We start from the raw sequence: 27387 nt of genomic DNA, 5'->3' as shown, positions 1-27387 counted from the left end.
TTTTAAATCAAGAGTGTAGAAATGGATCACCAGTTGAGAGAGTATACTGCTTTTTTTTTTAAAAGCATTATTTCTTTATTGATTCTTTGGGAATTTGATATCATGTACCCCGATTCCACTTATCTCCAAGTACCCCCCCATAATAAAAAAACCCAAACAACAACAATAACAAAAACCTTCTTCGATCCTCCATCTTTCCCACCTCTCCAACACCTCTTCATTCGTCTTAGTGGCATTGGGAGCTGTGGTGTGTCACACAGTACACCCTTTTGTCCTATCAGCTTTCCTTGAAAATGTTCGCTGCCATGGGTCATCCCTTGGTCTGGTTCAAGGCCTCTGGCACATCATCACCACTGGACCCTCACGGAAACTCCTCTCAGACATCTCATGGCTGCTCCGAGTCAGGGAAATCCTGCCAGTGTCCTTCCTTCACGGGCTCCAGCAAGGCACAGATGGGGTAGATGTTAGGGTGGGCCAAGCCAATGCCCTGGATGTGGGCCTGGGTGGCAGGTCATTCGGGTGAGGGGTGGGGCCCTCTCATGGTGTGGGGTGGTGTGGGGCGGCGCGCGGGGGGCGGGCAGAGGCAGCTCTCCCCTCACCAGCTCTCTTGCTGCAGTGTCCATTGAGGGGCAGGGTCAGCTTTCCCAGGGCCATCGAAGGGTGGGGCCGGCTCAGCATGGCCCTCTGATCTCATCACGCGTGGATCCTAGGTGTGGAGGTCAGAGAACACCTGGTGGGCATAGGTTCGGCCCTTTCACCATGTGGTTCTTGTGGCTCAGACTCAAGCAGTCAAGTTTGGTGGCAAGCGCCTTTACCCACCGAGTTACCTTGCCGTCTCCTTAAAAATGTCTTTTTTTCCACGTGGAGTTCTCTTAAAACAATTTCAAAACAGAGACAAATGTGAGAAAGAAAACAGAAAGCAGATTTGGAGAAGTTCTGAGGCTGTTCATCTGAGCCACGGAGAGAAGATCTCAGCTGTGAGGCTGTACTGTGTTTCTTTCTTTTGACAGACTCGAAAATTTCCATATTGAAAACTTAAAACGAGTTTGCAAAGACTCATCTTGCAAAGCAATGGAGGCCATGCTTTCAAGAAGAATATCTGCAAACACTTTTATGCTTTTTTTTTTTAACATAACAGAAACCAACAAAAAAAAGCTGGCAAGATGGGTCAGTGAATGAAGACAATTGCCGCTGAGGCTGCAAACCTGAGCATAAGCCTCACACACGGTGGGATGAGAGAAACGACTCCTGAAAGATGACCTCTGTTCTCCCATGCCTTTTGGCACATTTGCCGCCCCAATAAAAAAAAATTAAATTAAATTAAAATTTAAAAAACAATTCTTCCAGGTAAACTTTATAAATATCCCAAAGTAGCAGAAAGTTCCGGTTAGGATATATATATATTTTCTAAATAAAATAAATTAAGAGAACGTTTCTCTTTTTGTTGTTGTTTCTTTTTCTTTTCTTTCTTTTGGAGCCTGGAGCCTGTCCTGGAACTTGCTCTGTAGCCCAGGCTGGCCTCAAACTCAGAGAGATCCGCCTGGCTCTGCCTCCTGAGTGCTGGGATTAAAGGCGTACACCACCACTGCCTCAATTGAGAGAGCATTTTATATCATGAGAGAACTCACTATAACTCCATGAGGTAACTCATGTTTGTGGATACAAGCCTAAGGAAAGGCCTTGGAATTACCGCCCCCCCCCACCTTTTCCTCTTGTTTTGTGATCTTAGTCAACAGGGTTGGTAACAACCCTCGGCGGAGAAACTTCCGGAAGCGATGGGAAAACCTGCTTCATGCTCTGTGTTTCCAGAGAAGCACGCATTCCCTAGTGTCCTATGACACTATGTCCTATGTCCTATGCAGCTGGCCAGCCTAGGAAGGCAGAGTGTGTGTAGCCCCACAGGCCTAGAGGCATGCCTGGTGGGTAAGTGTCCTTGGTGGTGGCATTCAAGGGAAGAATCAAAGTTGTCCCCTTGGTGAGGAGACAGCTGTGGTCTACACAGCCAAAGCAAAAGAGGGTTTGAGCATCTGTCCAGCAAACTCAGCCTTAGTCAGGCAGGACGACTCAGGCCTTGGAGTCTGACAACCACATGGGAAGGGCCGAAAAACAACCCCACATTTACTTTGTATTCATTCTGATGCAATGGCTTTCCCAAGGTTGTTATCTCAAAGACATGGTGGAAGGACAGAATCCTTTCCATACAGGACAGCAGGTCATTTGTCATGGAGTAGTACTAAGATTAAAAATGTCTACTGGGCCTGTGTGGGAAGTCTAGAATTCTCTGGAATTATTAGTAGGGAAAAAAAAAAAGTTTCCCCTAAGGGTGCATTACACTATGACGCAATAGGCTGATCATAATCTGGGATCGATTTACTTCTGACCGTTTTTTTTTTTTTTGGTATGGGGTATGGCCCCATTCATGTCCCACAATTCCTAAGAAAGAGGATCAGAGTTGTTTTGAAAAAGTCAGCCCTCAAACGAGAAAAAAGGAAAACATATCCACACAGTGGCTTCAGAGTATCTGTCCCAGCATTTCAGCACTGGCAGATTTATTGGGACGTAGAAAAATAAATAAATATATAAATAAAAGAAAACAAACAAAACACCCATGTGCTCAAGCTGAGAGCAGATTCTCTTTTGGAAGATGTGTGTTTTTCTGATGAGCTAAGTGTTGATTCTAACCCAAAAAGGCTGAAAGTGTGAGGTTAGCTAAGTGTCGGGTGGATATTCAAGACTGCAGCGTGGGGACCGAAGTGGGCAGGAAGATCACTGGCTGTGGCTGCAAAGTAAAGTTCACCCTCAGTTATCCTCAGTGCAATTGGCCACGGAAGTGAATGAGTTTCCTTCCAGAAGGCCTCTGTTAACTTCAGGCCTGACTTGCAGGGGCGGATGCTTCAGGCAAGGCGAGGGATCACGGATGAAGTCTACAGGCGTTGCTTGAACTGTGTCAAGTGGCCCCTGTCCAGGCCAGAAGTTAAGTTGGAAGATGGTTATCAAATCTGGTACAGCTATTTTTTGCTGAGCTGAGCAGAAAAGAGGGATATTTCTCTGTGGATTTGGCTCATGGTTCCACAATGCTGTCTTTCATCTGCATCTTCCTATGGGCTCAAGGGAAAAACAAATCTTGCAGCACAAAGGAGCTGTCCTGGAGAGCTGACTTCATTCGCCCGTGCCCCTGCAGAGCCTTCCACCTACGCTTTCCTACTTGGCCCTTTCCAGCAATTCAGACAAGCACCCTCATAAAGTGGTTGGGGCTGCCTGTAGGTTGTAGTTAAAAATTTCCAGCAGATTGATTGCACATCCTATGATAAACAACGGCCTCCTGTGATATCTTACATTTGCAAGCGAGCGTGTGCATGTGCGTGGAAAAATAGCCTGGTTGTGCTGAGCAACGTTGCCATGACCACCCAGGGCCACTTCTGCAGAATTCTCTTTCCTGTGGCCGTCCCCGTTCAGGTCAGTGGATAAACGACGCATCAGGACAGCATCTGGCCAGGTTGCTTTGCTGCGGAGCTTAATGTGCAACTAGTGTTTTCCTCCTGTGTCAGCAGTGAGCCGCACAGTCTGGTAAATAAGGGTTCCGGGGAGTCAAATGCCCTGTCAGCCAGGGGAGGGGAGGAGAAAGTTTTGAAATCCACTCTGTGGTGGCTGTAAGAGGTGGGATAACGTAAGTAACCTGGAAGAGCTGTGGGTTCACAGGTTTCGACAACAGGAAAGTCTCTTGTTTTAAAACCCTCCTAAAGCAACATGTGGGCTTAGGGAAAAAAAAAAAAAAAGCGGGGCTGTGGTTTGGCGATTGTATTTCCTTATTGATATAATGGCTGCTGACGCAAGGCCTCCTGGGATTGCTGTGTGACCGCAGGCCCGACAGTTACCCTACTGGGTTCTGAGACACAGCCGGGGCTTTCTGGACAGATGAGAAGTCTAAAAATTTCCCTTTTCATTTCCTCTCTGGTGTGACTTTGTCATTTTTTGAAAAGCTAAAAGGGAATTTTGCTTACGGTTTTAAGTTTATCTGGCCTGAGCGGCTTCCTTTTCACCCCCTCCCCCCAAATCCCACCCTCTGAAAAGCCAAACTTGAAGACAAGAACACAAATTCTTGTAGACACTTCTCCCCCCCGCCCCCACCCCCCACCATGGGTCTGCGTTTGGTTAATCTGCCCTTCAGGCTAGACGTATAAACAAGTAAATCTTTGTAAACGATGTAATATTTTAAAGACACACTCCGCCCGACACCTCCACACACCACCGTTGGGGGCAGAGGCTGAGAGCACAGGGAGAGTCCATCATTTCCTTCTGGAATCTTCGCCGTCTCTGCCTATGGGAGGCTCTGAGGGTAAACGCTCCAGGAGCTCTCAAGTTCTGGCCTAAGTGGAAACAGACTCTATTCCTGTGCTGTAACTCACACTCACCACAGCAGGGAAGGCTCTGCTGGGTGGAGGTGTGGGCCTGGTTGAGCACCCCAAACATTCTGCAGCTCATTTAACCCCCAGAGAGAGGCCGCTTCTGAGTTCTTGAACTAGAGAGGCCCTGCGACCCTCGTCTGGGTGACTGCCTCTCTTTCCTGCGTGAAGAAGAGACAGGGTGGAAGGGCAGAACTGCAGGGAGCATGTCTACACTCCAAACCCTCTACGTTCATGGTGCCCACGTGCTTTGCCCCACGTGTTGAACATGCTTGTTTTCATGCACATATGTGTTCTTTAAGTCCCTGGGCATTGCTCCAGAACTTCTTTGAAAGACAACATTTGGAAGCAGTGTGTATTTCAAGACTCCAGGAAATTAGCAAGCATGCCTAACTCTCACCAAAACATGCCACGTTGCCAGCTCCTCTGTGCTGGTCCTGGGGACCTGGAACCTGAAACCCAGACCTGGGACGATTGCATGCCCCTCCCACATAAGCCTGATAAATCTGACCCAAGCGCGTCACAAAGGCCACCAGGAAGTGCAACCCTGCCAAGAATGAAAGTTGACAGCTGCCAAAGTCTTAAGGTGACAGAGAGAGCAAGAGAGATGCAGGCCTACTGTGTGTGCACACAGGGCCCATGATGCACAATGTGCATGTTCAGGAGTACAGGGCTTCCTGGGACCCATGGGAGACCAGTTCTGGGATCTGCAGATTTTTGTCTCCAATATAAAATGATGTATTTACATATCACAGTCATATTACTTTGCACACCAATCACCTCTGGACTTACCATGCCTGACAGTGTAAACACCAAGTAATGGCTATTTTTCTGTATCCTTTTAGGGAGTGCAGGAAGGGAAAAAAAGCTTATAATAAAGACACAAATCTTCCCCCATTTAAAGTTGATTAATTCTATGGCTGAAGAACTTTCAGATACAGAGTCCCAACTGTGCTGGGTATGTATACATGGGCTTCATGTGGTTACAATGTGTGAATGCAGTTATCACATGTGTGAATAGATACTACGCCTACTTCTGTGACTGTGTGTGCCCACTGGGTACCCTGGTATGCACATATGAGCAAGTATTCAGAACATGTAGGAAGGTGTGCTATATGTATGTGCTTTGTGTGTGTGTGTGTACTATGTGTGCATCATATGCATCTATGCATTCTTGCATGTTTCCTGTGTGTGTAGTGCCCTGGATGCCACAGATCTGAGAAGCAATGACAGAAGCACGTACTGGTAGCCCGTATGTGTGTGCATGCACGAATATGTGTACTTCATGGCACTTGGTACAAACAGTGCTCTGAAGAGATCCACCTGCTGGGACCCAGGTCGATCACTCAGGATGTGACTCTTCTGTTTTCTGTCTGTTAACAGTAAGTGCCATACCCGAGACTACAAGCAATCTCTTGCTGTATTTCTTCCTACCAGCCTCTCCTGTGAGTTAATTTCCTTTTTCCTCCCTCCCTCCCTCCCTCCCTCCCTCCCTCCCTCCCTCCCTCCCTCCCCCCTCCCTCCCTCCCTCCCTCCCTCCCTCCCTCCCTCCCTCCCTCCCTCCCTCCCTTCCTCCCTTCCTCCCTCCCTTTCTCCTCCCTTTCTTCTTCTTTTATTTCTTTTTCTTTTCTTAAGACAAGTTCTTACATAGCCAAGCTGTTCTGGAGCTTGCTATGTACCCGAGGAAGACCTCGAACTCCTGATCCTCCTGTATCACCTCTGGGTTACAGGCATGTGCTACCATGCCTGGATCCTGGTAAATTCTTTTTAGGCACCTCTTGTCTTCAGCCTCAGGGAAGAGGTTTTGGGACTGAGAGTACTGGAATTGAGGCCCTGTGTCCCCAGAAGGGGACAGCAGCGGCAGGGGTGGGAACCCAAAGATAGCACAAGTCCACACTCACACAACACAACTTCTGCCCCTCCACGCAGGACTGAAGTCTGTCCCAGTTTCCTGCCTCCAACCTTACTGTAAGTGCTGACCCACTTCTGGCTATTTTTATTTGTTTCTTTGAAAATGCTCACTGTGTGATTACAGTTGACTCTTGTCAACTTTGCTCTGATTCTTCCGCCCTGCCATCTGAGGCCCAAAGTGCAGCTCTCCTCTCCTCGGTCCCGCTAATTATGGGTGAGCTTAGAGCCAAAGGATGGTAGAGTTCCTATTGGGGATGCGACATGCGGCTGACCCACTTCTTCACAGTCACAGACACAAGGACGAGAGGCTGTATGTGGAGCTCTGTACCTGCCTTCCTTTTGTCTGAGGTTTCCCCCTCTGAAGCAAGCCACGAGAGCCGGCATCTTGCCAGGTGTGTGTGTGTGTGTGTGTGTGTGTGTGTGTAAAGGGTGGGGGCAGGCTTAGTCCTGGCCTCTCTCCCCAGGCTTGCCCTTTGGGCCCAGGGCAGTGAGTGTATTCACTTATCTAGGATTACAGCCCAAGTCAACAGTGGAACCGGGAAGTGGGCTCAGGACCAGCCTGGCATGCGGAGTGTGGGTATTGACTCTTCTCGTCCAGCAAACTTTGATTTACTCTTTAATAAGTCACCGCCAAGGATGTGGCTCTGGAGAGGGTTAGCTTGGCACTCAAATCTAAGTCACATGTTGATAAAGTGGGAGGGCAGGCCGGTCCTTACGTTATTCAGCTTTATCATTAACTAACCCCGAGTTTGGATCCGGGCTTGCTTTCAAAGGGCTGGTCTCCCGGTGTTGGAGCAGGTGGGGGTTCTCCATCAACCAGGTGTGGCGGCATCCTCGGCAGAAGGGCACCCTGACTGGCACAGGGCATAGTGGTCACCGCTGTGGAGGGTGGGAGATGAATGGCTGACTTCAGACACCTCTGGCCTCAGCTTCCTCAGCTGTGAAATAAGAGTAGACAAACCAACCAACCAAGCTCCTAGGCTGCTTTGGGATCCCAGAAGGGAACAGATGAGAGGTGAATGTGGTGTGTAACAAACCCAGGGGCAGCACGCCATCAGGATTGCTGTCAGAAGTCACCGAGTCACGTGGTGTGGAATAGAGCTTCTGTCTTTTCTTTCCAGAAATTTCTCCAGAGTCTCTCCCTTCTAGAACCAGAGTCAAAGCTGGGCGGTGGTGGTGCACGCCTTTAATTCCAGCACTCGGGAGGCGGAGGCTGGTGGATCTCTGTGAGTTCGAGGCTAGCCTGGGCTACAGAGTGGGTTCCAGGAAAGGCAGAAAGCTACACAGAGAAACCCTGTCTTGAAAAACAAACAAACAAACAAACAAACAAAGAACCAGAGTTAAAGAACTGTGTGTATGTGTGTGTGTGTGTGTGTGTCTGTCTGTCTGTCTGTCTGTGTCTGTGTGTATTACTGGGGATTGATTAAATCCAGGACCTGGGAACTTGCTAGAACGTGCTCTAAACATTAAGCTGTATCCCTGGCCCCCCTTTTGCTATTGTTTATTTATTTTTTTTGAGAAACCTGAGACAATACCTTATCTTGTTAAATGGACCAAGCTGGCTTTGAACTCATCATCCTCTTACCTCAGCTCTTCTGGAATAGCTAGGGTGACAGGTCTGAGCTACCTGGCCTCACACCCCGCAGGGAAAGGACTTGGGACTGGCTCCCGGGCGGGCGGGGGTGTTGGCTAAGGCTTTCCTTGCTCTTCTGCTGACAGCACTTCCTCATCAGATCCAGTCATCCACAAAGACGGAACAAACTGTGAGAGGAAAGCGGAGGCCGCCGGAGGACCCTCGCCATACCCTAAGGGTGACCCACAGAGACATGAGCGACAGTCAATCACCTCCTGTGCCTAGGGCATAAGAGGGGAGGGCGTAGGGTCGTCTAGGTGAACCACAGAAGTGAGCATGCTGGGTCTGCCTTACGTGCCCATGAGAAGCGTGCTGTCCCCCAGAGTTTAGAAGACTGTAACAACCCCGGCGCGAGGCCATGCTGCATTTTACACTTTAAACTGCCAACCAGTAGTAATTCCAAACAGTGTTAGTGATAAAATCTCCTCCTCTGGGCAGCTGGCCCTTCCGCCCTTCTCAGGGCACTCGGGGAACAGAGCAAAGACCCAGAGACAAAGGAATCGGAGCTGTTTCCTGTCTCCGGCAGCGGTGACTGGAGGGGACAGGTACTCAAGGGTTCCAGGGGTCAAAGAGTCCCCTGGGAAAGAGGAAGAGGGAGGGGGAGTGGGTTTGGAGTGGAGCCTGAGATCAGGTCCCCTGGGAGAGAAACAGGTTAGTAGACCTGTAGCAGACAGCCCTGTAAACTAGGACCAACAGACCCCGGCATAGAAAGATGCCGTCTCCTCCCATCTAGATGCTCAGAGCATTTCTTCTGCCCACACCACCCCTACCCGGTATTCTTTGGCCTCTTCCAGGGCCATTGTCCTGCAGACTGCTGCTTACCCACGAGGCAGATTTGTCTCGTTCTCCAGCTCAACTAGTGAGGGGAAGAGAGCTGTGCCCATTCAACAGACGAGAAAACAGAGGCTCAGACAAAGGTCAAGGACCTTTTCTGCTTTGGAAGCAGAAGAGAAGAGTTGCGGACTCATTCAGCCCTGATGTCCGTTGTCACTGCACCTCAAAGGCCCTGGAATTTCTGGGTGATGCCTACTGAGGGAGGTAGCAGGGGTCATTTCAGCTGCTATGTTAGGGGGTGCACAGGGTCCCCCTCCCAGACTCAGTGGACCAGCTTAGTGTATTCAGCACAACCCTGCCTGACTCTGTGAGAAGCGTCAAAGTATGCCACTCCAGACCCTTTAGAGACAATGCCCTTCTCAGAGGGTGGGGCTTCGCTGTGTGCTGTAGCAGACAGAGCTTCCTAGTGCAGTATCTGTGGAAGGTGACCAGCAGACACGTGCCCCTTATTGGTTCCTGGATCCTGCTAGAGGCTGGCCAAACCCTGACGCCCACTCTACCAAGGGCCTCCTCACTCCCAGGGAGCTACTTAGGTGTGGAGCCACCCTCCCTCACTCGGGGTTTATGCCTCCCATATTCTTCTCTAGTCCCAAGCCTTGAGGAAATCCCAGGAAAATGGGAGGAAGGTCCTTCTCGGGGCCAGCCTGCTGAAGGAGAATGTGGAGTGACATAGGAGCCTTGTTCTGACTCGTGGTCAGTCCCTTGTGCTCTCTAGCCTGGATCCTGAGCTGCAGGGCTGTCCCGAAGGAAGGAATAGCTAGCCCCTGACCACAGGCCGGCTGGGGCTGGACAAGGGCCCAGGTCTCCTATGGAATAGCAATGCTTAAGGCCTCTGATGACCAAGAAGCCAGACAGTGGTCGGCTTTCCCCCCCCTGCCTCCCTTAGAGTTCGGTTTCTTACAGATTCCGGATTCCACAGATGTCTCCCTTAGAGAAGGAAGCGGCGGCCTGACTGGGTTATTTATGCGTGTGGCCTCATACAGTATCTGCCTTTGTTCCACAGAGCGGTAGCATAAAAACCTGCTGGGACGGGGCACTCTGTGTTCAGTGGCTTACACAGGAAATTGGAAATCGGAGACCTGGGATCGACCCCCAGCTCCTCTGACTCATGCTTAAACAAACCCACCCCACCCCCGACCCTTGCTCCCTGCATCTGCAGGCAGGATTTCTCACCAACAGCAGCTCCCTCTCTCACCTGGCTGGCACAGGGCTCACTGGCTCACTGAAGGGCAGCATACAGTCAACTTCCTAGGGGAAAGAATCCTTAGATGTAAGCTAATACTGTGCTGTAAGCTGTGACTTTCCTTTTTTTTTTTTTTTTCCCTGAACAAAGTGAATTCTTAAATTTTTTTCCCTCTTGAAATTTCTCCTCCATTATATTCATCAATGCAGAGACGGAGCATTTGGCAAAATTATTTTAAGTAGCTCTCCAACCTGTGATCATAATTTCAAATCAAGGAATTTGCTGAGCAGCTGTGGAGAAGAACAAAGGGTCTGGGAGTGATTTAGGGCCTGGGGGAGGGGAGGCTGTGGAGTCTAAGGCCTGGGCTAGTAACCGAGGCAGCTGTGGAGGTGAGCTGTAGGCACCCAATGGGGAACAGGCCACGCTGTCCCATCTCACTGGAGTTTTCATCTGCCGAACCTACTCCACACAGCACTTGAAAATAGATGGCCCCGGGGGTCGGGGCCACGGCTGGCAGCTGAGTGGGTAAAGCCCTTGCTGGGAAAACATGAGGACCTGAGTTTGGGTCTCCAGTACTCACATAAGAAACTAGCCGCAGTAGAACACAACCTGTAATCCCAGCACGGGAGAGGAGAGCAGAGGGACCCCAGAGCCTCTTGGGGGGTGGGGTGAGGGAACTGCCAATCAGGCTGTGGAAATCAGCCCTCTCCCACCATGTGGGCCCCAGGAATCAGGCTCAGGTTGTCAGGCTTCCCGTGTCTTTATTCAGCCATTTGTCAGGATCTCCATCTCGGTTTTTGAAACAGGGTGTCTTGCTGTATCTGAAGTTCCCGGACCGGCTACATGGGCTGGCCCTTGAGTTCTCGGGGTTCGCCTACTCTCTCCCTGCTGGGGCTGTTGTTACTGACACACACCACCACGCTGATCTCGGGGAACAGAACTTAGGTCCTCATGCTTTTATGGCGAGCACTTGATTCACTGAGCTGTTTGCCAGCTCAGTCTTGGTTTGATTGCCCGTCCCTCTTCCCTTTCACCCAGAGCTGCTGCTGCCTCTCTTCTTCCCTGAGGGGCACAGCAACAGCAACCCTGGTCACTGTTGGGTGGCCAAGCCTGTCATGCCTGGGAAGCTTGGGAGCCAATATTCAGCTGGGTTGCTCTTTTGCCTGTTCTTTGGGGGTGGCTCACCCCAGCTCCGCTTTCTGAGAAAACAAGGCTGAACTTTGTTCAGTCAGAGCCCAATTTCCCTGAGGTCTGCTGTTTGTTCCCCAGCCTCCCTCCCTCCAGCTGCTCGACTGTTGACCAACCTCTCTCACACTGCTCTCTGCTTCCTCAGCTCCAGCACCTACTTCTTGGAAGGTGGCCATATGGGGCCCAGCAGATGGAATACAGGCCCTGTGCTGGCCATGACCTGCTGGGCTTGACCACCACCAAGGTACCCAGAAAGACACAATGGATGAGCTTGGTACTTTTGAGGCCACTGGGGCAAGCATGCGTGAGCAGCATGGCTCCAGGGCCCTAGGGTAGCTTTGCCTGACTCACACTTGAAGTTCCTTGCAGAAGGCGAGAGAGAGAGAGAGAGAGAGAGAGAGAGAGAGAGAGAGAGAGAGAGAGAGAGAGAGAGAGAGAGAGATTGAGAGAGAGAGAGAGAGAGAGAGAGAGAGAGAGAGAGAGAGAGAGAGAGAGAGAGAGGACAAGGATGAAAGCAAAGACCAGTGGTAATAAAGAACGGCTTATTTCTGGAGACCCTGTGTTCTGAAACTCATTCTTCAGACTTTTCATCCTCCATTTCCTCTTGTTCCTCCTTCTCCTCTTTCTCATTCTCTCCTCCTCTTCCTCTCTTCATCTTTCTTCTCTTCTTTTCCTTCTTCCTCCTCTTCTTCCTCTTTCTCTTCTTTCTTTTCCTTCATTTCCTTCTCTTTCTTTTAACTTTTATTACATTTATCTATTTGTGTATATGCCATGTGCACTGTGTGTGTGTGTGTGTGTGTGTGTGTGTGTGTAAGGACAACTGTAGGAATCAGTTCTCTCCACCTACTATCTGAGTCCCAAGGATTGAACTCAGGTCATCTGGTTCGGCAGCAGACACCTTTGCTGGCTGAGTCATCTTACCAGCCCCCAACTTTCTATCTTATCTTTTCTGTCTCTCTCGGCTTCTCTGTGTTTCCATAGAAACCACATCTCTGGTCCTTGGGTCCTTAGGCCCTTATAGACTTTGGGGTCATCTCTCCTATAGTTATGGACCCTCTTTTCCTCTGTCACACCCCAAATTTGATACTGAGTGCTGGTGTGGCTGCTGAGAAGGTCCAGTCTAAGGGGACACATTCTACCTCAGTCCTATTATCTTATCTAGCTAGCATACTCACACCATAAAACTCACCTGGGCCATAGAGTGGGCCTCAATTTCCCTGAAGCATATTTATAATAATTTGATGTAGTTTTTAACATTTAAGAAACAGAAAATTACTTTTATTTATTTATTTTTTCTTTATTAAGAATTTTTTTTATTCATTTTACATACCAACCACAGATCCCCTTCTTTTCCCTCCTCCAGCCACCCCACCCCCCAAAAATTATTTTTAAAGGCCCAGATTGTTAGCTTGCCTTACAGCACCACTGGGTAATTGCTTGCCTGGGGTGTTCATTGGCTGGAACGAAGAGGCAGCTGCCCCTGCACGGAACACTGTCCACGCTGCACCATCACTACATCCAATATGACTGTCTAGACTTTGGGACTGGGGATCAGCCACTACTGATGAATGGGCTTATCCCTCCTCACCCTCTAAACTACCTCACAGGTGGAGTGTCTGACCTGATCCTTCCTTCCAGACATTTTAGTTTGTGCCCTGGGTAAGTTGGATTTTTCCCCCCTGCAATCATCTCCCACCTCTAGTGGACTCGTAGCCTGCCATGTTTCTCATTCTATAGCTTGCCCAGGGCTCTCAAGTTCTTTGTCTCTCCAGGAGGCCTTGCCTCATGCATGATTTAAAAGACTGAGGCCAGCTCGGTGCCTCGGCTTCCTTCTTTTCCTCCTCCAAGATCTCTCTCAAGATAATGACTGCTCATGTCCTTCTCAGCGGGGTCGAGAATGAGGACTGTCCTCCCCAAGGATCCCGTCTGTCCTCCCAGCAGACATCACCACCCTGACTCAAGAGGAAAATGCCCTTGATTTTCTATATTGTTCTGCCATCAAAATATGGACACAAATAGATGTTCCTTGCAGTTTATTCCTAAGCGCCGCTTGGGAGCCTCGATGGCCCACTAGCTTCCGGCTGCTCACCATCTTGGAAACCTTCATGTCACGCTGACTTGACTGTGTGTCATGGTATATATTGAAAGAGATATGCCAGTGTCTCCCGCTGTGACTGTGGGGTTATCTATAGGTAGATTTGTTGCTATTTGTTTGTTTTTTTTTTTTTTTTTTAATATTTTCAAGGTAAATCTGTTCAAGTTTATAATGTTACATTGACCTTTTGTGACTAAGAAATGTTCTTTATCGCTGGGCATGCCTTTGCTTTATATTCATTGAATTGTTATTTTGTTTTATTTTTAAAAGAGTTATTCTTTTATGCCCGTATGTGTCTCTGTGTGAGTATGCACATGTAAGGGCAATGTCAATGAAGACCAGAGGAGTGTGTCAGAACCCCTGGGGCTGGAGTTACAGAGGCTGTGAGCCAGCTGGTGTGGTTGCTGGGGATCCGAACTCAAGTCCCTTGGAAGAGCAGTGAGTCTCTTAACCCTTGATCCACCTCTCCATCTCCAATCAGTTCCCTCCCTCCTCTCTCTTCCCATCTCTCTGTCTTTCCCATCCTTTCGTTTCTCTGTGCTCCATCATGGGCTTACTTCACCCTGAATTCCTAGCTTACGGAAACCATCTATGACATTAAATTTATTAGTTTTTGGTTAGGAAAATCTCCACTTGGTTCCTTTTCCTTTACCCTCTCTTTCAAAATATTCATTTGCTTTATTTTGTGTGTGTGTGCCTGTGTGTTTGAGTAGGCGCACCACAGGCAAGCAGGGCCCACAGAGGTCAGAGGAGGCGTCGGGTCCCTTGGAACTAGTTATGAGCCACTATGTGGGTGCTGAGACCCGAACCTGGGACCTCTGAAATAGCAGCAAGTGCTGAGACATCTCTCCAGTCCTCCAGATACTTTCTGAATTTCTCAGCCTTGACCCCACCCCAAATCTCCTTGCACTAGAAATTGCATGCATTTAAAGTGTACCTCTGATAACGTTGTGTCTGGAGCGTACAGAGTCTACTGTTGTTCTGTTGGCCATTGTTCTGACAGTTCTTGCTACCCTTTTTTCCTGGTTTGGACATGCGCACAAAGCTAATAGTGAGAATAATTTGAGGCCTTAGAAGAGTCCACTGTCCTCTAGAAAGATTTGCTTTGTTTTTTACCAAGAGGCAGGGGACACTAGCTCCCTGAGATTAATTTAAACCAGTTTCATGGGTTGAGGCGATTCGAAGGTCATTGTCATAAAAAATCTGCCTCTTTCTCATTCAAATTCACAGCCTGATTTTCTTGGGACAATCATTTTGGTGAGTCCTAGACTCCAGTACCTGTCCCTCATGTCACAGATGCTTCAAGAAGTACTGCCCAGCCTCAGTGTGCTGGCCAGTCTTGTGTCACCTTGACACACAAGCTAGAGTTATCTAAAAGGAGGGAACCCCAGTTGAGAAGATGTCTTCATAAGGTCCGGCTGTAAAGCATTTTCTTAATCAGTGATCAGTGCGGGAGGGCCCAGCCCATTGTGGATGGTGGTTCTAGAAGAAAGCAGGCTGAGCAAGCCAGGTCAAACAAGCCAGGAAGCAGCACCCTTCCATGGCTTCTGGATCAGCTTCTGTCTCCAGGTATCTGTCCTCTTTGAGTTCCTGTCCTGGCTCCTGTCAATAATGAACCGTGCTGTGGAAGCATAAGCCGAATAAACTCTTTGCATTTTGGTCATGGTGTTTTGTCACAGCAATAGAAACCCTAACGAAGACAACTTGACTGCCACCTGGGAGGAAGTGTGACTTCATACTTTGGGCTTACCTCCTGGGCCTCCATCCCCCAGATTCAAGCTTGTTAAATCTTCACTCTTATGTTAGTCATTTAATGCATTCAGAGAGATGAGATGGGGGTGGGGGTGGGAGTAGGTGGAGGGGGGTAGGGGTAGGGTGGGTGGGTGGGTGTCAGCACCCATGGATGTGCACACCCCTGTGTGTGAGTGTAGTGGCCAGAGGACGCCAGGAGTCCTGCTCTATCACTTTCTATCTTTTGACCTTGAGATAGGCTTTCTCACAGAACCTGAAGCTAGGCTGGCAGCTAGCAGGCCCTAGTGATCTTCCTCTCTCTTCCTCCTGCAGTGCTGGGGTTATAGGTGAGTGGAGCTATGCCAGGCTTCTTACATGGGGGCTGGGGATTCAAACTCAGATCCTCATGCTTGTGTGGCAAACTCTCTTACTCATGGAACCAGCTTTACAGTCCTGGAGAGATGTTGTGTATATCTTGTGGAACGTGTATGTTTGGTATGAGCTACCTAGTCCTCTGTTTTCCTCTCTCTCTACTTTCTCCTCGACAGACTTCTCGCCTTCTTTAGTTCTCAGGGGAGAGAAGACCTCTGCTTCTCTCTCAAGCAGGCCCTTCCTGGCATGGCCTGGTCATCTTGCTCTTCATAGTTGTCTGGAATTGTAAATCATCCCATTTATCCCTGGACACTAGAACCTTCCCTACAAACACATTCAGCTGTCTTCTACACAAACACAACCACCTCTTTTTTTTTTTTTTTTTTTTTTTTTTTTTTTTTTTTTCACGCTACGGCCTTCCACCTTTTGTAATCACTAACCTAGATGGTGCTATTTTTGGTGAAAGTTCTTGCTAGAACAGTTTATCAACTTCTGGGTTTCTTTCTCTCCCTCCAGATCCACAGTGACAAGCCTGCCTAGACCAGTGCTTCTAAGTGTCCCTGTCTTGATGGATTAGCTTGGCCAGGACAAGTTTACACATTACTGGAGAAGTGTGAAGAGGGCGTGCGGATGGAAAAAATAGAGATGCAGGAAGAGGTTTATAATGTTTGAAATTATGCAGCCCAGCCCGGAACGTTCCATAAAAACTTTCTCCTGGCTCCTCCTCTTTCCTGCCTTAATTGCCAGCGTATCTGACCGGGCAAGCCAGCCTCGCTGTTTCCATTGCTCAAGCACACACTTGGCTTTAAAGGGTGTGAGAACCACCCTACTTGCCCACACAGGCCTTTAAAAAACAAAACAGAACAGAACAGGGTCTCATGTAGCTCAGGGTGGCCTTCAAGCTCCTTATGCAGCTGAGGATGACCTTGAACTTCTGATCCTTCTGCCTCTACCTTCCAAGTATTGGGAGTACAGGCATTCTCCACCATGCCTGGTTTATGAGGTGCTGGGGATTGAACCTGGGGCTCTATCTAAGCCACTCCCAGCCCTACAACAGGCTTCTCTTGGTCCATTTCCTGTCCAGTCTTTTGAAGACTTTGCAGTAGCTTTACCTCTCTCTTTCTGAATTGTTGGGAAGTTTGAGACTGTAGGGCCGCCCGACTACTCATTCATTCCATTTCACTTTCTGCTTCTTTCCTAAAAGGGGGGCTTCCCGAAGTTCCTTGGCCTCCTTTTGGTCTCTCTTCCCATTTCTCTTTATGGACTCCTTGCCCTCTAATGGTGATTCCCATCACTCCTGTTGATACCCAGAACCAGCTTTCTGGCTAAGGCCACTCAGTAGGATTCCACGTTTGCATTTCTCAGTGACCACTGTTTATTTCTTCCGTGTGTCCTAGAAGCCATTCAAAATTATTCTTAAAGTTGAGTTCATAGTTTCCACCCACAAACTTCCTCTTTCTTGTAACCCTCCCCTCCAGAATATCACACTGCATCCCTGCATCTGTTTTGTCTCTCATACTAGGTCCTTTTCCTTTCATCTCTGTTTCTTCATTCCCATAGACTTTGCAGGACTCATTCAAATGTCTCCTTCCTAAAAAACAAACAAAACAAAACCTTAAAAAAGGGTATATTTTAGAAACGTGTATTTCAGTAGTGAGAGACGTGGGTCAAATGTAGGTTCTGTCTAGGACACTACGCACAATGTTTACATATCTTGAATTTGGTTTTTCTTAGCCATAAAGTGGGAGCAACACTTACTAACTCTCTAGTTTATTGATGGGAGTAAATGATTTACAAATATATACAATACATATTGGAGATAGTGTCTTCTATATGGCACAGGCTAGCCTCAAGTTCACAGTAATTGCTATATTTTGTTTTCCTCAGTCTCCTGAGTACTGGGATTTCAGGCATGATCCACCATGTCCAACTCATTAATGAAAATGTTGTTTCAGAATGTAAGTTCCTTAAGAGCAAGGCTCAGTTCTAGTTAATCAATATAGCCCCAAGTACTCACAGATTAGCGATCAAATGAATAAATGAATACAGCATCATTTTCTTAACTCCATGTCCAATGCCAGCACTGGATTCACTAAGGAAAAGATCAAGCCTAGTCAATCTTGTCCTATTTAATGCCTACTGATTACAAGTGGCCACTGACTTGATACTCGTGCTTTCTTTTTGTCTGGTTGAATGGCTTGACTTCATAGCCAAGGGCTGCTAAGAAGGGAGAAGTAATCATGAACTTCTAAACCCACTCAGCCTTAGCTTGCTGTTGCTTTCCCACAAGCTGGGCCATCTGGTTAACTGTCTAGTAGTTTAATGGTGTAGACAACTAACTGTCCTGGGTCACCAGCTACCATCACCTCTTTTTATTTTTGCTTAATTTATCTAGGCAACTGCTTCATCCCTTTACTTCTCCTGATCTTTACTGAAGAGTCTCTTGGGTTCCGGGCAGCCATCTGGTCTACACCCCTGCACTCATTTTCTGCTTTGACCTACTTCCTCCTCTTTGCTCTTAAAGGTGGGGGATGCTGGCTGTTGTTGTCCTGAAAAACTAGTGGCGCTCAGCTGGAAAGCAGCCCTTCTCCGAGCAGGCAGCAGGCTCAGCACACCTGTCTGCTAGCATGGACATGCCAAGCGCTTGTCTCCCTCTTGGCCCATCAGACACAGCTGAATACGTTCGGCTGGTGCTCTGGCAATTTGGTTATTCATTTTCTGCTCTCAGCTGAGCGCAGACCACCTGGCCATACCTTGGCTCACCCACTTCCTAGTTCTCTTGGAAGACAGTGTCTGGCATCCACAGTATGTTTCCTCTTTCCCTACTTCTCCACTGTCCTCCATTAGGAAAGTCCTTTTGGGGAAGAATGAATGGAGGCGAGGAATGAATACATGAAGTAGCATCCCATTGAAGAGTTGCGAGAACTCAAATATTATTTTGAGGTAGGTATAGAGGCATGCTGTCTCTTTGAGTCAGTTTTCTGATTCATCTAAGACTTTGAAACATCTTCTATTTTTTTTTGTCTTTACCACAGTAGACTAAAAACAAAGGTTCTGAATGACTGTCTACATCATCTAAGCTAAAGGTGAGGATGGAGGTGGGCTCATCAGTCTTCATTCACACCCCTTAATGATGAAGCCCCACTTCTGCCAAGGCAATAAGGAAATAAAGAATAATGTGGCCGTGGTGCTGAACTAAAGTTCACTATTGCATCCAAGTCTAAGTCATTCTGCCATTCTTTCCTTTAGTCTAATCAGCAATAATCATGATATAATTAATCCAAGATGAAATAGCAAAACTGTCTCAAGGTGTAGGGAAAATAAGAGCCCCAAGACCTCACCAGTAGCTGGGATATATAAAAGGGTCTAATAGATGCATGCCATGCTAATGACGTAGAGCAAGCCCTACTGTAATAAAAACAATGATTTCCTTTTTCCGTCTTTGGAAAATTTTGAAGGAAAAATAGAAGTTAAGTAGTATCAATCCTTAAAAATAGGACTATTCAGCAGGGTATGGTGGTCTTTAATCCCAGCACTTGGGAGGCAGAGGCAGGCAGAGCTCTGTGAGTTTGAGACCAGCCTGGTCTACAAAGAGTTTCAAGACAGCCAGGACTGTTACACAGAGAAGCCCTGTCTTGAGAAAGCCTCCCACCCACCCCAAAATAAGACTATTAAAGAAGAAATTGAAAGGTAGGACTGGGAGAATCACTCAGTTAGTTGAATACTTGTCTTGCAAGCACAAGGACCTAAGTTTGAGCCCTAGAACCCTTGTAAAAAAGGATGGAAACAGAGATCACTGATGTCAGTGGCCATTCTAGTTTATAGGTAGATCAGTGAGAGACCTTGCCTCAAAAAAAAGTATGGGAGGATAGAACCTGAGGAATGACACTCAAGGTTGTCTTTTGCCTTCCACATGCACGTACACATACATACATACGTATATACATATATACATACATAGAAAAACACAAATTGGCGTTGGAGAAGCTAAGACGGGGACCTGGATCTGATGAGTGTTCCTGAGGTCAGTTTCTCCTACTTTTAGGGAGAGCCTCCATGTAATCTTCCATGTGGCACTGGATAGCAAAGCCAAGGCATGGTGTACACTAGGCAGTCCTCGTCATAGGACCACAGCCCCAGCCTCATCTAACGTCTCTTAAAACTTTCCAGGGACCAGAATCATGCTTTCCTTCTTAGGTATGATTTTGAGCAGGGTGTGGCAACAGTCCCAGCACCTGAAAGGGGCAAGAGTTCAAGGTCATCCTGACCTACACAGTGAGTTTGAAGTCAACCTGAACTACATGAGACCCTGTTTCAATAAAAAAGTGATTTTGAGTAAAACAGCATTTCTAGATTATGGTTTTTCCCCCCCCCCCCCCCCCGAGAGTTTCTTTCTGTGAAATCTCTAGAATATTCACAACCTTTGGCTTTTCCCTTACTTGAATGACACATTCCACTAAGCTGAAGCATGACTGATCTGTAGGGTCTAGAGAATCGTCTATAGTAGCCATACTTTCAGTTTTGAATGAATGAGCTTATTAAGTAGATAGAAAAACAAAGAAAAGCAATAACTAGCCACCAATAGTTTTTGTTGTTGTTGCTATTTTTGTTTTGGGGGCTTTTTGTTTGTTTTGTTTTGAGACAGACTTCCCTATTATGTAGCTCTGGCTGTTCTGGAACTTTGATATGTAGACCAGGCTGGACTTGAACTCACAGAGATCCTCTTGCCTCTGCCTCCCAAGAGCTGATTAAAATGCCTAGCCTCAATCAATAGTTAGGGAGACAAATAGACAGGAAAACATCTTCAGATTTAAAGCTCAAAAAATCCAGCAGAAACAAACTAGAGAAGTTGAGGCCGACAGCTAGATCCCTGGACACACTTCCTCTTGATGGCTGAGTTTCCGACTTCTCCTTCCCACTGTGGGCGTTTTTATAGTGTGGGATGAGTTACCTTCACTGAGAATGTCTTCTTTCTGGCAGTTCTCAAGGACGCAGTGTTTTCCCTCTGGGGGCTGTTTTGTTGATCTCTTCTCTCACAGAGTGAGGGGACCAGTTCTATCTAGACAAGGGCCTCAGAGGACACTTTGAGACAAATACACTTGGGTCTGAAACGGGGAGGTGTCTACCCTGCTTCCCGAGGTAGTTCCTCAGTGAGCCCAAACAGCACGTGACAATTTACCAATCTGATACACATTACAACTACATAAAAATGTGACTTTCAGTGTACATGATATTTTTTAATTTCATAATAAAAGAAAACCAGGCATATCTCCTTTTATTTTCCTGGCATTAAGAATCTTTATATCTTACACTTAAACTGGCCTGTTGTAATCTTTTTTTTTTTTTTTTTTTTGAGACAGGTCTACCCTGAACTGTTTGTGACAGTTCTCAGAGTATTGGATTACAGGTATGAGAACTACCATGCCTTCATAATAATTTTTGGTATTTTGTTCCCAGTAGTCAAGAGATTTTTGTTTTTCTCAAAAACTACATTATGATAATTGCATTTTTACAAATTTTACTAATAAGAAAAAAAGTCAAATTCATGTATAACTATCAATATCTTTCAGTTTTATGTTTTGGTTAGCTTTGAGACAGGGTGGCAGTATGCAGCTCTCTGAGAGCCCCAGGCTAGCCTCAAACTTGTGATCCTCCTGCCTCTGCTTCTCCAGTACTAGGATTACAGGCCTGCCTCACCGCACGGCCTCCTTACTTCTGTAAAGTCCTAGAAATTCGGGTCCTAGTGAAGACAGCCTGGAGAGGACTTTTCGGGTGCACTCGTGCCCTGTCGGGCTCACCATTCAGAGTATTGCCCTTCTTGTCCCCAGCCAGTGTTCCCCTGTGCATGCAAGCTATGCAATGTAGACTGAAGATCAGAACATTGAAGCCATCCTCAGGCCACTGCGGGCGAAAGCATGAGTCCCAAGGAGGCTTGCGTGTCCCTCACACTCTGGCACCTTCTTACACAGCCCTGCTGTAGAGGGGGAGACTTCAAAACCATCATTTGGTTTCATGAGTTAAAAACAGAAGTGGTGGGAACATATCGCTAGCTTTGAGAGGCCTGGGGATGATCATTGGTTAAGGGTGGTGGGTCCGGCTCAGTGGCCAGGAGGCCCAGATTTTAAAGGCTGGCTCCTGCTCTCTAGGTGTGTGGGAGTCTCCGGACTCATTCTTCCTCTTTGGAACTCCTTTTGGACGCCATGTGCACATAACCTTCTGTTTCCTATTGTCCAAAGCAGGGTTTAGTTGCCAAGACTGACTCAACTCGCATGCGATTCCATTTAGTTGAGGGTTAATGTTAATGAACACAAGCTTCTCTAAGAGGTGACGGTTCTGTGCGTGCATATGTGTGTGTGTGTGTGTGTGTGTGTGTGTGTGTGTGTGTGTGTGTGAGAGAGAGAGAGAGAGAGAGAGAGAGAGAGAGAGAGATAGATAGACAGACAGAGACAGAGAAAGGGGGCTCTCCTCTCTTCCCCTCTCTCTTTCATTCTTTCTCTTTATCTTAATACATGTGTGTATGTGGGTGGGCTGCATGCCACGGTGCTCTTGTGGAGGTCATAGGACAACTTTGGGTGTCAGTGTTTGGAACAGGGGCTCCTTGGTGCTGCATATACTAAGCTGGCTGACCTGCAAGCTTGTAGGGTTCTCCTGTTTCTTCCTTCTGGCTGTCTACCAGGGGTCTCAGCCCACTGATGTGAAAGCCACCTCAAAGGAGAGTAGGATGCTGTCACCCCCACTCTGCTGGCACAAACACAGGAGCAGAGGACCTTGAGGAGGAAGTCCTGCCTGAAGGAGGACTGTGATTGGAGGAACAGTGTGGACTGCTGGAGTCACGCTTTGAGATCATGCCCCAACCCCTGGGACCTGATATGCGTGGGACACTTCCTTCCCCCCAGTGGGAGCTGGAATAGCTCTGAGTCAGCATCCTGACTCTTGGCTCTTTTTACATGAAACTGTGTGGAAGGAGCGAGCAGGTAGGCATAGCAGCAGACTCTGGCCTGGAGCCACTATAGTCTCATGTACTGTGGGGGTCAGGCTAGAGAGTCATGCTATGTGAGAACATGAGACATCAATCACCCGGCAAGACACTAGGGAAGAACCATTTGCTAGACACCCAAAGAGCTGTGGGAACCCCCAATCTAGCACCTGGGAATGTAGTGTATTAAAGGTTGGCTCTTACCAATCTCCTGAGTTTTCAGTTTCGCCCGTCCCTGTTCAAGCAGGAGGACAGTCTCAGCCCAATTGTAACGAAGTGCTGGGGACCTCGAAGTGCGAAGAAAAGACATTATTTCCCACAGTTTCGGAAACTAAACATCTAAGGACCAGTGTGTCAGCACAGATTAGTTCTGTGAGGGCCTCTTCTATATGGTAACCTGTCTAGCTGTGGCCCCACGTGGCGGAAATGGAGTGGGCTCCTCCCCATTTCCTCTCTTCCAGGACTCCTTTCGTAAGGACACTCACCTCATTTATTAGGGCCTCACCCTCATGATCTGATCATGCCCAAAGGCCTCATCTTCCTCCCATCACCTTGGGGGTTTGATTCTCAATACAGGCATTTGGAAGACACTCTCAAATTCAACCCACAGCAGAAGGGACACCAATGGTCACATCTGGGAGACACATCTCTGCCACATCACTCGTTTCACAGAAACTGGCTGCTGAGGTAGTACTACTCTTCCTCTTTTGCAGATGAAGAAAGTGGCCCGGAGAGGGGGAGGGACGCACAGAGAGGCAGCTGACTGGCTCAGAGTCAGGGCGACAGCCTAGAGTACAAATGCCAGGCCCATGGCCTCCCGGAGAGCTGGTGTAGAAAACAATGCTGTCACTTAAATCTTGGGGGCAAGATCCAGCCAGGTTGGCATTCTCCATTCTGGAGGTCACATTCACCCCAAGCTTGACAAATGTGCACATCTAGTGTGACACTAATCAGAGAGGTGGTGTTTGGAAGAAAGAGAAACTTGTTCTGAGTTAGCATGTGAGCTGGCGGGGAGGCTTTGGGGATGGGTACCAGAAGTCCAGGAAACGGCCACATCTTTATGCCCGAAGATGTCATCACGGTAGTGTACAGAGCGATGGGCTGACAGGATGCGGGGGGCAGAGAGCCTTGTTGGTGAGTCTGGAAAGGTGACAGCAGGACCTGGCCTGGGATTGGCTGAGATGAGGTGCTGACTGGGCAGATTAGAGGGACAGGCGAGTGGAGTAGAGCTGGCATGGAGGTGTGGAGAGAAACGTTCACAGTGGTGGGGACAGTCTGCGGGCATCCAGGCTTCCTGGTGGAGCGTGACAAAAAGGAAGGCTGGAAGGTGATTGGGTAGGTAGAGTCCTGGAAGGCCAGGCAGGGCATGGTCCAGAGGTGGTGATGGGCTCAGTAAGGTGGAGCTACCTTCCAGAAGGAAGAAGAGGGCAGGTGAGGCATGGGAGGACAGGGATAGATGCTGGGGCGGGGGGGGGGGGACGACACTGGGCATGGGAGAGAAGAGGTCTGAATGGGAAGACGTTTTCTGTTTGTTTATTAGAATATTTATTTATTGTATGTTGTGTGTGTGAGTGTTTTGCCTGCATGCATGACTGTGTATCACATGCACGCAGTGTCTGCGGAGGCCAGAAGAGGGTGTAAGATCCCCTGGAACTGGAGTTACAGTTGTGAGCCACCATGTGGTGCTGGGAACTGAACCCGGGTCCTCTGCAAGAGCAACCAGTGCTCTTAACCACTGAGCTGTCTCTCCAGCCTCCTGTTTAATTATCTTAAATTTTCTTGCAGCTACATATGACATGTTGGGCATATTCTGCCTCACCCTGCTCCCCTGTTTTCCCTTCATTAGCTCCTCCCTCATTAGTACCCTCTGTTCCACTAGACAATTGCATATCTACTGTCATTTAATATATACATACATGATTTGATGTGGTTATATAAGATGTAGCAATCACACATGAGAGGAAAAAATAGTATCTGCATTTCAGAGACTGACTTTATTTTATCGTGCCAGGTTTCATCACTTTCTCCACAAATGATATGACTTTGCTCTTCTTCATGGCTGAAAAAAAAGTTCTCTTGTGTCTATACGACATTTTTCTTATTCATTCCTCTATTGTTGGATGTCTAAGTTGGCGCCATAGCTTAGCCATGGTGAAGCTGTAGTGCAGTAAACATGGATGTGCAGATGTCTCTGTGATGTGTTAACTTAGAGCTCTCTGGGTGAGTCTTCGAGAGTGACTGGACATACGGTAGATCTGTTTCTTGGCTTTCGAGAAACCTCCACACTGACTTTCATAGTGGCTGGACAATTCCACATTCCCACTGGCAATGGATAAACAATCCCCTCTTGTGGGAGGAGGTATTCTGAAGGTGAACAGATGGACCTACAGACGTCTCAGAGTCATCAAGGTCCTGAGTCAGTTGGATGGAGGCTGACCGGGTAGCAACAGACACAGGAGGCTTGGGGGACCCTGCTGAGTAGCTTGAGTGGGACTTGGGGGGTGATGTCAGCCGATGGACAGGTGGCCCCAGGGCATCTGGAGACAGCAGAAGGGTCAGACTGGGGTGCGTAGAAAGGGGTTGTCTGTGCAGAGTGACCCTGGCCAGGGGAGGCTGCAGGTGGGTGGCTTCTCTGGGGTGGAGAGGCATTTGCAGAGGGGTCCAGGAGAAGCGCACCAGGGCAGCACAGAAGTATCATTCAGAGGTCAAGCCGATACAGGTACATCCCTGCTCCTGTGTCACGGCTGGGGTGGGCTGGGGGTTCTCAGTGCAGGCTTTGGTTTTTAAGGAGCCTTCACGAACATAAGAAGTACAGTGGAAACCAACAACTTTCTGAGGAGCAGGAAGGCACCGAGCCTGAAGGCCTCTTTGCCTTCCCTGCCGCTTCTTCTCTGCCAAGAGACCAGTCACGTCCCTTGTGGGAACAATGAAAACCGCCAGTGAAGCGGAGTGTGGTTGGGCTCAATGTGCGTGTAGTCCTGGGAGCGACTGCCTTGTTTTAGAGAGGGGCAGGCGGGACATGACATGGGCTTGGAGGGAATGAGGCCGTCAGGCAGAGTTCTGGAAGGTATGAGCCTGTGTCCTGCACAGCTGAGTGACTGTCTAGGACTATCCTGTTCATCTTGAGACAATGCTGACCACTGCCAACACAGGAGGCTTTCACGGTCCAGGGGAAGGTGATGCTGTTTCTGATGGAAGTTTTGATATAAGGTAAGGCAGCAACAGAGTCCCATGCTGTCAGGATGCTGCAGACACCATGCAACCTGCCTCATTCCAATTTTTTTTTTTGTTGTTGTTCATTTGAGACATAGTCTCAGGTAGCCCAGGCTGGCTTCGCTATGTAACCAAGGATGGCCTTGAACTTCCCATGTTCCTGCCTTTACCTCCTGAGTGCTGGGATTAGAAGCATGAGCCACCATACCTGGTTTATGCAAGGCTGGGGGTGGAACCCAGGGCTTCAAGCATGCTAGGCAAACACTCTACCAACTGAATTTCAGCCTGGCTCCACTCTCTTCTTAAGGTTCCTTGTGTTTGCCCTCCAGAGAACCTGGCTTCAGGCACTTCCGGGCCTTGAGGGTTTGTCTGCTGAGGATGCGTGGGTGGCAGTACCCGGGACACAGGTAGGAAAAAGGGCCCATCTTTTGGGGCTCCCTAACTGGGGCAGAGCAGACAGATGGTTGTTATAGGATATTTGTACACTGTGTGAAAGCATATTACTGTGATTGGTTTAATAAAGAGCTGAATGGCCAATCACTAGGCAGGAGGTATAGGCAGAGAGGAAGTAGGAAGAGAAATCGAGACACAGGAGAGAGATGCTAGGAGATGCAGAACCAGCAAAGACATGCAGGAGAGGTAACAGTCACGAGCTACATGGCAGCGCGTAGATGAATAGAAATGGGTTAATTTAAGGTATAAGAACTAGTAAGGAACAAGCCTAAGCTATAGACAGAGCTTTCATAATTAATAAGTCTCCATGTCATTATTTGGGAGCTGGCTGGTGAGACAGAGAAAGACTCGTTACAGACGGTTTTTTGCACAGGACCACGTGGTAAATGTTTCCTGATCTGCAGATCACATGCCTGGTCCCAGCTGTTCAGTGTGTCCCCTGTGTGGTGACATAGCCATGGGTGGATGGCATGCCTGTGTTCCAGTGAAACTTTGTGTACAAAAACAGATGATGGCCGCATTTGGTCCATGTTTTCACCGCCTAGATTTTCCCTCTGAGCTTTTGCAGGGCGGGAATGCATTTCTTGCTCATTTTGCTCTGCCTAGGCCTGGTGTGACTCACAGTGAGCCTCAGCAGCAGGGGCCAAGTGATCTTCTAGCTGTGGACAGAGGCTTGAATTAAAGAAGGCCAGCACCCCTCCTGACCCTGACACACAGAGCAGGGTGGGCCTGGGAGAGAAGAAGAGGATGAAGATGAGGCTCACATGGAGAGCCATTGAAGAGCGTAGACTAGGGAACAAAGTGGACAGTACAGAAAAGCCAAGCATGGTGGGGTGCTTTGGTCTGATGATGGCCGGAAGGTGTCCACATAAGTTCATGCATCAGAAGTTTGTTTTTCAGTGCGGACTAATTATCCACCCCCTTCCTAACTCCACAGTTCTTATAGTCTTCTCTCCCTCACCCCAGACTAGGACACCGCCCAAGTCTGCAGACCTGACATAATGGGAGGTGAGTGGTCAGTGGAGGTCTCACCTGGGGGAGGAGATGGAGTACTTCTCCTGAGAACCTGCTTGGTTCTTGAGAGACAGTTTTTAAATAAAAGAGAAAGACTTGTCCCTCTCCCACTTCTTTCTGTCTGTCTTCCCCGTGATCTTCCCATGATGCCATCTGATGTGATCTGACACATTCAGGGAAGCCTTTTCCAGAGCTGGCACCATCTTCTTCAACTTGCAACACTGTGTGAAATAAACTTTTTCTTTTTTAAAAAATAAAGCACCCTGGCTCTGGTATTTTGTTATAACAATGGAAAATAGATTCATACAAAGGTGGACTAGAGAATTAAACGAGGCCAAGGAAGCCATCTTAGGCTGGTAAATGGTGCAGGTGTGGCAGGAA

General features: G+C 48.1%; 1 long non-coding RNA gene across 13 annotated transcripts; it reads left to right on the top strand.

The window, feature by feature from the left end:
- The first annotated feature begins 2638 nt into the window (after positions 1-2638).
- LOC107401887 (uncharacterized) lies at positions 2639-27264 on the top strand. Of its 13 annotated transcripts, none has more exons than XR_013051403.1 (13): positions 2639-3567; positions 5249-5361; positions 5601-5785; positions 6333-6371; positions 6601-8492; positions 18198-18293; positions 18386-18436; positions 20711-20757; positions 22027-23013; positions 25417-25536; positions 25869-25946; positions 26959-27000; positions 27183-27264. It is a non-coding gene; the product is annotated as an uncharacterized LOC107401887 (long non-coding RNA). The 13 variants fall into 13 exon arrangements; XR_013051398.1 differs by having other exon boundaries at positions 5601-5848; XR_013051404.1 differs by lacking the exon at positions 5601-5785 and adding an exon at positions 5787-5848 and having other exon boundaries at positions 2639-3456; positions 6333-8492.
- The last annotated feature ends 123 nt before the right edge of the window (positions 27265-27387 follow it).

This window comes from Peromyscus maniculatus, chromosome 5 (genome assembly GCF_049852395.1).
Source record: "Peromyscus maniculatus bairdii isolate BWxNUB_F1_BW_parent chromosome 5, HU_Pman_BW_mat_3.1, whole genome shotgun sequence".
Classification (NCBI taxonomy): domain Eukaryota; kingdom Metazoa; phylum Chordata; class Mammalia; order Rodentia; family Cricetidae; genus Peromyscus; species Peromyscus maniculatus.
This window is presented reverse-complemented; position numbering and strand designations above follow the sequence as displayed.